General features: G+C 38.0%; 2 long non-coding RNA genes across 2 annotated transcripts in view; both read left to right on the plus strand.

The window, feature by feature from the left end:
* Positions 1 to 10,000, plus strand: part of LOC138003125 (uncharacterized) — a 315,129-nt gene that overhangs the window by 207,578 nt on the left and 97,551 nt on the right. The window lies entirely within an intron of this gene.
* On the plus strand, positions 1,781 to 3,227 carry LOC138003123 (uncharacterized). The gene is made up of 3 exons (XR_011123425.1): positions 1,781 to 1,891; positions 2,160 to 2,225; positions 2,346 to 3,227. It is a non-coding gene; the product is annotated as an uncharacterized lncRNA (long non-coding RNA).

Genomic DNA, 10,000 nt, shown 5'->3' on the forward strand with positions numbered 1-10,000 from the left:
TTCATTTCTGAAGACAGGCTTGTAGCTAGAAGATGAATCTTGCCTCATGTTCATGTTGCCTCATGAACATGCGCACTTGATGGAAACTTGAAAAAGACTAAGTCATCCCACAATCGAGAGAAAATCAGACATAGATGCAATATATAATCGGAAAATATTACATATAAGAAATGTCACTACGGGTTGAGCGAAGCTCGCTGAAGGGGCCACATGCAAGGAACAAGCATTCCTGCCAATGCCCCTAGGAAAGTCTGAGACGCTCTGGCTTCATCCTAAATGGATGTCCTCTGATGTGATCAGAGAGGCCGACAAAGTAAGATCGATGAGCGAGGTAGCGCTTTGGTGCTATAACAGAACTCAGACCTCCTTCACTCAACCCACAGTGTTTTGTTACTTTTTCATCTTCAAAGCTCGGAATTTCCCTATATTTTGTCAATTTGCTAATCTTACATTTGTGAGAGGGCACACATCCTATTTCATCAGCGTTTGGAATTATTTCTGAAGAAATCTTCGACCTTAAGTGTTTTGTGACTCATATATCCTATTTTGGAGTAGTGCTTCTCACTTTGTATGCAAGGACATGTAATCTTTGATATTGACGTAAAGTCTGTCAAGAATTTGTCGTGTCCATAAACGAGAATGTTTAATAGATTTACCCACACTCAAATAAAAACACTATACACATGCGTGCCCTGGGAAAAACGTCAGCTTACACAAAATTAATTGCACCACAATTGTGCGAAATCCAAATAAGGTGCTATATATAATGACTCAGCAAAGGTCGCCATGGATGGCGACGGCGACGGGTTAAGCGAGGTTCCCTTGCGAGCCTTGGCCTAGTAAATTCAGGAAATGTTTGATCACCCAAAATAATTCCTGGATGAAATTTCGATCCTGTTTTACTTCATTTCCTGAGCTCTGAGGTGATACAAGATGCATTTGCCGTAATGACTGGTTCCCTATTCGGACTTGACGACTTCAAACTGCATTCTTGATTTCAGAGTAGGCGAAGTTGGATTTGCCTTCTCTCTCCAAACACTCCTGTATTTGATAGCCTAAGTTGTTCGCAGTTCAATTTTTTGACTTACTGTTATGGAAGCCTCTTACTAACTTAAATATGGTTGGACAGTCGCCCTTCTCTGCAAAATTTGCGTATCTGTTAAACAGCTTAAAAATTTCATGATTTGTTCAAGGGTTGCCAATAGCTCAGTGGATTCACTTGATCTTATGAGGCGAGAAGTCCGTGATCAGGGTTGTACACCTCTTCCAGGCAATTTTTTTTTCTTAATCAAATACTTCTTATTTATTATTGGGCGCAAATTATATGGTAACTTACCTTTACTTCCACTGACATTTTACTGCCAGAAACACGGTGGCAGAGGATTTTTTGTCTCAGTTTGCTTTTATTTGATACCGATAAAATCTACGAGTTCCTGATAGCTCAATAGAGATGAACGTAAATTTGACGTAACGAGAAGGTCGTTATCCTCAGTTCGAGATAACATGGTTGCTCTTTTTATCTATCTTTTCTTTTTTTAAACTTTTCAACCTTTTATTGTAAGCAAATTATCGTAAATTTGAAAATATATTAAACACAGCATAAAAAGCTTGTTATTTGCCCGACTTTCTCACTGCAATGAAATTTGCGCAGTAAAATTTGCATGACAAAGCCTTTTGTTTCGATTTATGAAGAACTTGTCACTGATTGGTTCTCGATAATCTCATCCATATTCAATTCATATTTCCAAATTTGACTCATTTTTCGCTGACCGTCATGATGGCAAAATGTGCTGTGCCGTTTCTCTGGGATTTGAACGTCGAACGGAATTTTTTGGAACCGGCAAGGCCAGGAGGAAGAAAAAAAATATTTTCTCCTTTTCATCCAAGACCGGTAAGTTGGAAGAGTCATGCGAAGTTTTGGTTTATATTTCGACCAAAGGTGCAGAAGGCAAATATAAGTTTCTTGGTGAAGGAAACACGTGTTTGTGACTCAGTTGGTTAAGCCCTGGTTGATAATTTTGATAATTTTGCTGCTGTTTTAGAGGAGACATTATCCAAGTTTTACTGCAAGAAAATTACCCCTCTGAGAATTTGAAATTCTTGTGCCCGTGAACGTTTCAAAAACTAATGTGGTGTTTTGTTTGTCTTTGTCTCCACAGGAAACGTTCTGTCTTAAATATTTGGAAGAACGAAGGAGAATTTTCTTCTCATGTCGCCGCTCACAGGTAAGCTTGAAATTTATCTACAGTCACTGCGGAACACGAGTTGAATTGAACGTATTTCTTTGATCTCTTCGACCTTGTGCATGTCGTCTCATCAGTTGTTCTTCTATATTATATTCCCAGGACACAGAAAAAGAAATGCAGCAAGAAAGAAGACATCAATTGAAGACCTAGATGGAAATTCGCCAAAGATAAGAAAAGTACTGTAGACTTAAGATACTACTTATTTAGAAATGGTGGCAGGAAAAAATACTCAAATTTCCTTTACAATCGATTTACAATAATTCAGAAGTAAAATTGCCCAATAGGCCTTTTTCTGTAATATAAGATTCTCTCGTCGGATTGCACACTTCGCCCTTAAGTACGCACACGATGTCAGGCAGCTCAGTGGAGAATGGACATAAGAAATTGACACAAGAGAATGGTGGAGAATCGGTGGAAAAAAATCAGTGGACAATGGACATAAGAAAATTTGCTCATAAAGTTAAATACCGATTTAGAAATAACAGGGGACATTTAAATAAAGAAGGGCAACCTTTCTAGGCAGCCACCATTTCAACATTGAGCGATCATTGCATTAATCCTCGGGAACCGTTTTTGTTCAAAATGACTTAGACTTTCCTTTTTAATGTAATTTGAATGCCCATTTACTTGTCTCCTCCCCCATAAAAATATTAGAGATTACACTCATCGCTCAGTGTCTTATTATCGATGCTGTACACTTCTTTAAATGGTGTAGCAAAATGATTAACAATTTTAAGGAGGTACTGGCTGATGAATCAGTTATTCGGCGATATAATGCAGCATTATGAGGCTAAATTTCTTTAAACTCGGTTCTGCAAAAATGTGTGGGCTAGCATTATTTAAATCTTCTTTCCCAAACGATATAAAGTATTCTTAAACACTAGACTTGCTAACCGAGTTCTTAAAATTGTCAAGGAATAAATCTCGCATTCTTTAGTCATTGACATAGAACTATAAAAGCTGTTAATTTGCGACTCTCTTGATAAGTGGTTTGCTCTGCTTGTAAGATAGTTCATCATTTGTTTTGATGGTAAGGCATAAAGTATACTACAGAAAGTTGTCCAAGTTTAAGGCTATGAGGAGCTTTGTTTGAAATGATGCTTTTGGGTCTTTTGTGATCCAATTCGTTTGTGTCCAGGCAACCAGAGGTCACTCTTCAACTTAAGCATTTAGGCAGAATTAAAAAAAAAGTGATATTTTCTGCAATCTAATCAAAATTTCTTTACTATAAAAAGAGATGCTTTAAGACTCAATTGAACAGAGGTATCGACAAGTTTTTATGGAATATTCTACTGGAGTTTCGTGACACTTGTTACTCTGAAATATTGTACTCGCTTTTCGCAAGACCTCACACTTCGAAGCCCAAGTTCTAGTATAGAGTTTCCGACGCTACACGCTGATTTTATGCTTCTACGCTGTTAGCAACTTCCATAAATTCTTAAAACTTGATTCCATTTGATAGCCGATGAGTAGGCCTTTATAGATTATGCTAGCATAATTTTTGGCATAATATCTGCCAAGTAGCAAAGCTAGCATAATTCGCATATTTTGATAATTATCGGATCATTTATTTTTGATGCTACAATTTGCTCATTGTTCATCTGTACTCCCAAGTCCCAAGCACTTGGTGACGTTATTCGATGCAAGCAAGTGGAATGCTGCAATATAACAATCGCAGATAAGCTACATGAGAGTATAGTCTAGTACTAGTGTGCATGTTAACATGAACCACATGTTTATTTGAATTTCATTGTGGACTTGTTGCGTTTCTTTCTTGTAGACCAACGGCTTCGAATTAAAAAAATGTATTTTTTGGACTTATTTGCAATTTTTTCTAAGAGCATAATTTTAAAAAAAGGGGCATAATTTGGAAAAAAGAGCACAATTTTAGCATAATTTCGCCAAAAAAAAAAAAGCAATGCTACTAGCATAATATGCTACTTTTACTAGCATAATCTATAAAGGCGTAGCCCATAATGCGAAGTAAATGGTTGAGCGTGTAAAATCGAGTTATTGTTGCACGCGGGAGGTTGCTAAGCACGAAAGAAGCGTAAGGGCCGATTTACACCGTGCGATTTCTACAATTCTTTTACAATTGTCGTGTACGTCAGAAAAAAGTTTTAGCATTTTAACACAAGTCGTAAAACGCTGCGACAATCGTAAGTCATGTCATAGGCCTGTCAAAAGCTTGTCGTATGCGCCAAATATCGTACCGTGTAAATTGGTCCTACCTTCTGCTTAGTAAACCTCCAGCGTGCAACTATAAATTGATGCTACAATATGCATGAATCGTTTACTGTTTGTTAAAGATGAAAAAAAAAAAACATTTTGCTTTCCCATTAAAATGGGGCGCCCGTTTTCGGGGAGCTACAAGGATCGTTAGTGTCTTTAAACCAAAATTAATAACCAAGGAAACGTGCATTGATCGTACGCTTGTAAAACCATGTTTTATAACATAACCAAAACATCTCGTGACTCTTTTGAATGCCACTTTTTCACAAACTTGTCGAGCTGGCTTTCACTTAGGCTCGCAAATCGCTTTACCGGTGGTTTCAGCAAAATACCCGCTAACGGGTTAAGACATTACATTTCTAAGTATTTTTTCATAAAGCTGCGAAGAATTTTAAGCGTTTTTTGTGGTAGACTGGTCGGTCATTATTTGTATTCTGAGGAAAAAGCATTTTTTTCCCCTGCGCACGCGTCAGTGTTTCCGTCATAACCATTCACCAATGGGAAAATAGTAAATGTGTAATTGACCAATTATATTTTGGCAATCGTCATATCATTTAAAAATAAGAAGTATAAGATAACTAAAGTAATATTAAAAACATAAAAGCAATATATCTTACACTTTATACAAAATCAGGATCTGAACATAATTAGATCTCCTACGGTCTTTATTCTTGAAAATAAGTTTAGCTCAAATAGACTGCAGTAGGTTAAAATTTAAGTCAAGGAAAGAAATTAGATTCGATTTTATTGTTTTCACAAATAAGACTGTTAACCACAACATGGACTCGATTTTGGTGACAGTAGTAACAAACTACTTTAGAAAAAGAGTGACTATGTGGCAGTTCATCGACAGACTCGCGGCGATGACGTGAAAAACGGCAACCGATCGAGAAACTACGGTAACTGATCAAACCTGACATAGCCGGATTATAGGGGTCTCTCAAACTCAGCAGATCGAGAATTGAACAGACGACGAACAATTAAATAAACAGCGAATTCAACTGGGCCACCAACATCCCCAAAATGCGTCACTTAGAGCGACAAAAGTACTTTGTATTTAAAAAACTCGGATTAACTCTGAAAAACCGATAGGGACAAAGACAAACTATGGACCAGGAGCACTTCGAAGGATGACATACTTCAACTGCAAGACACCATAATTCAAATCGTGTTTATAATTGGCAGGAATTCGAACGAACGACACACTGCAAATTGAAAACAGTAAATTAATACTATAAAAAAAATGTAAAATAATTAAAAATACTTTAATGGGAAGCCTACATTCGTAAAATTCGGTTGTGCTAGGTGACTCATCTCTTTTAGTGTTGCTACAGTTGCTTACTCACCCAACACCGCACGCGTGTTCGAAGTCTCCCGAGCAATCAAATTTTATTGGTGAATAAACGTTTTAGGCTTTTTAGATTTCCACTATCATTTGGAAGCAAGCCGGATCTTGAAACCGGTGCGATGCTAGACAGGTTGGCTCACCGAAAATTCCGTATCAGTTGAGTTATTTGACAGGGACGAGATATGGCTTACGCCCAGTCTAGCATGAAAATATGCATTGAGTAATTTTCACAAGTTATTAACAAATAAACACTAATTTGGACATAACATTTTATTTAATTTTCTTTTATTTATCTGGGACTTTTCTTGCATTACGTCATGATAAAATATATAATTTTTAAATTTATGATTTGGCTCGTCTTGTCGATGATCAGTTTACATTGTTGGTACCTCCTTGAAATGTCTGACTTGCTGGCTACACCGAGTACAATGTAGAAGTTTAGCTTATTACGAAACTCTAATGTCTGGTGAGCAGCAAAGCGCGCATTTTTTCCCATTTTAGCGCATTTTTTTGTTTCATTGCGGGCCTAGGTATTTAATGTTTTGTGAGGTTAGGTCGTTCCGGTTAGTCTTGAGAAAGACTGTTGTCGATGACACAAGCGAAGTATCCACTATACACAGGCGCATTAGGATGCAGGTCGCTTTTTTTCCCAAGTGCGCGTGAAGAGAGTAGAAATGCCACTATTGACTGAACTGACAGGCACTCCACGGAATGTGTTACCTTTGCCAGTGACTTAATGCAAACTTCGAACGACTGATTGACAGCTCCTACATAACCGACAAGCGAGAGACAAAATTGACAAATCTTACTAACAATAGCCAACAAGAAAAACGGATCAAACGTGGCCACTATAATCATAACAATCGACAAGATCACAACTTACCCTACAGACAGACAAAAAAAAAATCTGTTTTTAAAACAAAAGTTCGCGTGTGAACAAGATGCACTGATAATATTGGCCGACATTTCTGTGACCATGAAAACATCAATATCCTCAGATGTTCACGATAAGAATAGTCGCTATACTGTGCGCGAAGAAGATATCTAATTTGAGGAAAAAGAAAAATCTCTGCATTTCATCCACATTTTTTGTAATAATTTGCGTTATTCCCTGGATAGTGATATATCCAGTGGATAGTGCTTATCAGTCTTTCGAAAAACGGGATCACGGCAATAAACCGAGTACTTTTCTATCCACTGACATTACACAGCTCAGCCGACTTCGACGAAACCTTAGACAGGCACAGTCTCGATACAGAATTAACTATGAGAGGGTGAGGTGAAGTGCTATTTTCTACTCATATAAACCCGGTGGGCGTTAGCCCTTCTAATTGATATGGGCCCACTCGAGGACGGAGAAAAACTCTTACCAGGGTGGGAATTGAACTCACGACTTTGTAGCTCAGTCGGTAGAGCAGCGGTGATCTAACCCGAAGGCCGTGGGCTCAATTTCCACCCTGGTCAGAGTTTTTCTCAGCTCTCTAGTGGGCCCATTTCCATTAGCAGGGCTAACGCTCACACGGTTTACATGGGTAGAAAATAGCACTTCACATCACCCTCTCATAGTTAAGTCTGTTGAAATATAATCGCTACACAGCCAAAGTTTGCATAAACGTAACCCTTTGTACAGTCTCGATGCAGTCAGACAAAACGCGGTTATTTGGACGACCAAAAGCTAATGGACAGCAAGGAATCTTTGAGTTGAGAACGAGTCAGGTTATGAAAAGGAGTTTACCATTCTAAGCAGGTGCATAAGGTTCGAAGATTGAACTTTTTACTTGTGCACATCATAGTCGACAACTCAGACCCTAACGAAGTCCAAACCAAGGGTCTTCATCGACGGATCAAAACGCACGAATCCTCGTTCAGCTTTCACAGTCAATACTGTCGCGATTGCCTGACAGACGACTACTGATTCACTGACAATATTCGATCACATTACTAAACGTTTGACAGAGAGCACTTCTGCTGACGTTGTCGAAAGTAGGTGTCATCAACAACAGTTCGTCTTGAGACTACACTTATCCGGACGACCATAATTTAACTAGTTAAAAATGAGGTTACACAGACCACAAAAACAAACCAAATAATGCAAAATCTACAGATGATGGATATTTGGCAACAAAAACCAGGATCCTGTAAAAAGATTAGCTTGTTTTCCGCTGCTAATTAGAACTTCCATCTCACTTCTTACGTAAAATACCACGATTTCCATTGGTTCATTTCCAAAAATGAAATAACTTTATTTCTTGAGCATTAAAAACAAAGAACAGGAAAGAGAGAGCAGTCAGTTTTTTTTTTCAAGTGCCTGAGATTTATCCAATTTGTAGCTAGTCACCGAAGAAAAGTTACAAGCTGACTTGCTGGTAAACTACTCCAATCTATTTTAGAACAGAGAACAAATTTCGGTCTCCTTGGTAGATTTTAAGAGCAAACAAATTACCGGCAAACGAAATAATCTTTTAGCTAACAAGCTCAAAACCTCGACTGAGGTTTTAAATATTGCACGTCAGCCCATATTGGCGGAACTTCACCCGGTTTCGATCAAGTTCATATGTTATGCTATTAAGCAGATATTAGGAGTAAAGACGTAAACATAACCTTTTCACTTCGCATTGGTTTGTTCACCTCGGTCTGTACAACTATCAGCCTGCTCAGTTTTGTTTTGTGGAAAAGGGAAACGTTTGACTTTGGCATAAAGAAAATCACGAAAGCGCAAGCAGCAGCGAGCAGAGTTTTAGAAGCTTTCAAAGACATTAGAGTCGTGTAACAAGCTCGAAGTAGTAGTTAATTTAGAGGAGAAGACCTTTTCTACTGGACAGCATGGGGCGCTTCGGCAACGCATTTTGCCATACTTTCTACACGCCTTAGGTCATCGGCCAGTGTCATCTTGGCTAGTATGCAAACAGAAGTATAACTATAGTGGATAGATGTGATTATGACTGATTTTAAACCATGAAATTATTTTTGCTTTCAAACGCGAAACACGAGAAGCTACAAAGGTTACAAGACAATTATTGCATTTTAGTATATACTAAAACAGTGTATACCGTTGAACGCGCGCGCTGATTGGCTACTCAAACTCCGGAAATCCTTTGCTGTTCACCTCCTAGCAATTCGCGCATAATTTGCGCCCGAAAATGTTGTTATTTTTGCAGGATTAAATGAGTTAAAATCTTCTTCTAGTGCTCTATTATCTCACTGTTTTACTATACACTAAAACACCTATTCACCTCGGTGTCGGTGGCTAGCTAGTGGTGGATATTTACCTCGCCGCTTCGCGGCTGGGTAAAAATCCACCACTACTCACCTCCACTTCGGTGAATAGTTGTTAAATGTTTACTGTAGTTTTAACTGTGTTTGCATGCACCTGAATGGCTGACATTTAAATTGTCTTGCGTTTTTATAAATTAGCCCTTTTTGCTTTGTTCAATAAACAATATGCCTTTCAACTATGATTTGAGTTAAAGAACGAGGCAACCAAGATTAATTTGAGCAAAAACAAAAACAGTAAAATGACAGCCATTTATAGAATAAGGTCTGCCTGCTACGACTTTTTGGGGCAATATCCTTTTAACCTCGGCGCCGCATTTAGTAAGCTTCACCTATTTATGCGAAAAGAAAAACAGGGACGAAGGTAGTCAACACTCGAGCGTTTTTTCTTTAGTTTTTGCAGGGTTGAAAACATTTAAGGTAGAGCCTTTTAACCACTTTTCCTTGAAGATGTTGCCAGGGGAAACGCTGTGCAATTTTAGTCAGATCTTCCCGCCAAAAAACTTAGAAAAAGTACGGGCGCTTAAAGTACGCATGCGCCAACTTTTTTTTTTCAAAAACCTTATAAATAATCACTATAATGAAACGCATAATAAAGAGACCATAAAAGACACAAGTTTTTATGTATGTTTGTTTATTATTTCAATGGAAATGGTTTTTTTTAATACGGCGCATGCGTATTGGGGACGCCGTATTTTTTCTAAGTGTCATTTAAGCAAAAAGGTCAAAGTCCACTCTGGGGAAAGAACCTCCGTGCTTTTTCTCTATTCTTCAACTTAACTTTACTTGCCTGGTACATTTTTGTAGTTAACACAAAATTCGTCTACAAAAACCTCCCCTAATTGTAGAACCATTACGAAAACTCATTTTACCTTTTAATCCCTAACATTTCTCTTCTTAT

The sequence above is a fragment of the Montipora foliosa genome, chromosome 5 (assembly GCF_036669935.1).
Source record: "Montipora foliosa isolate CH-2021 chromosome 5, ASM3666993v2, whole genome shotgun sequence".
NCBI classification, from domain to species: Eukaryota; Metazoa; Cnidaria; class Anthozoa; order Scleractinia; family Acroporidae; genus Montipora; species Montipora foliosa.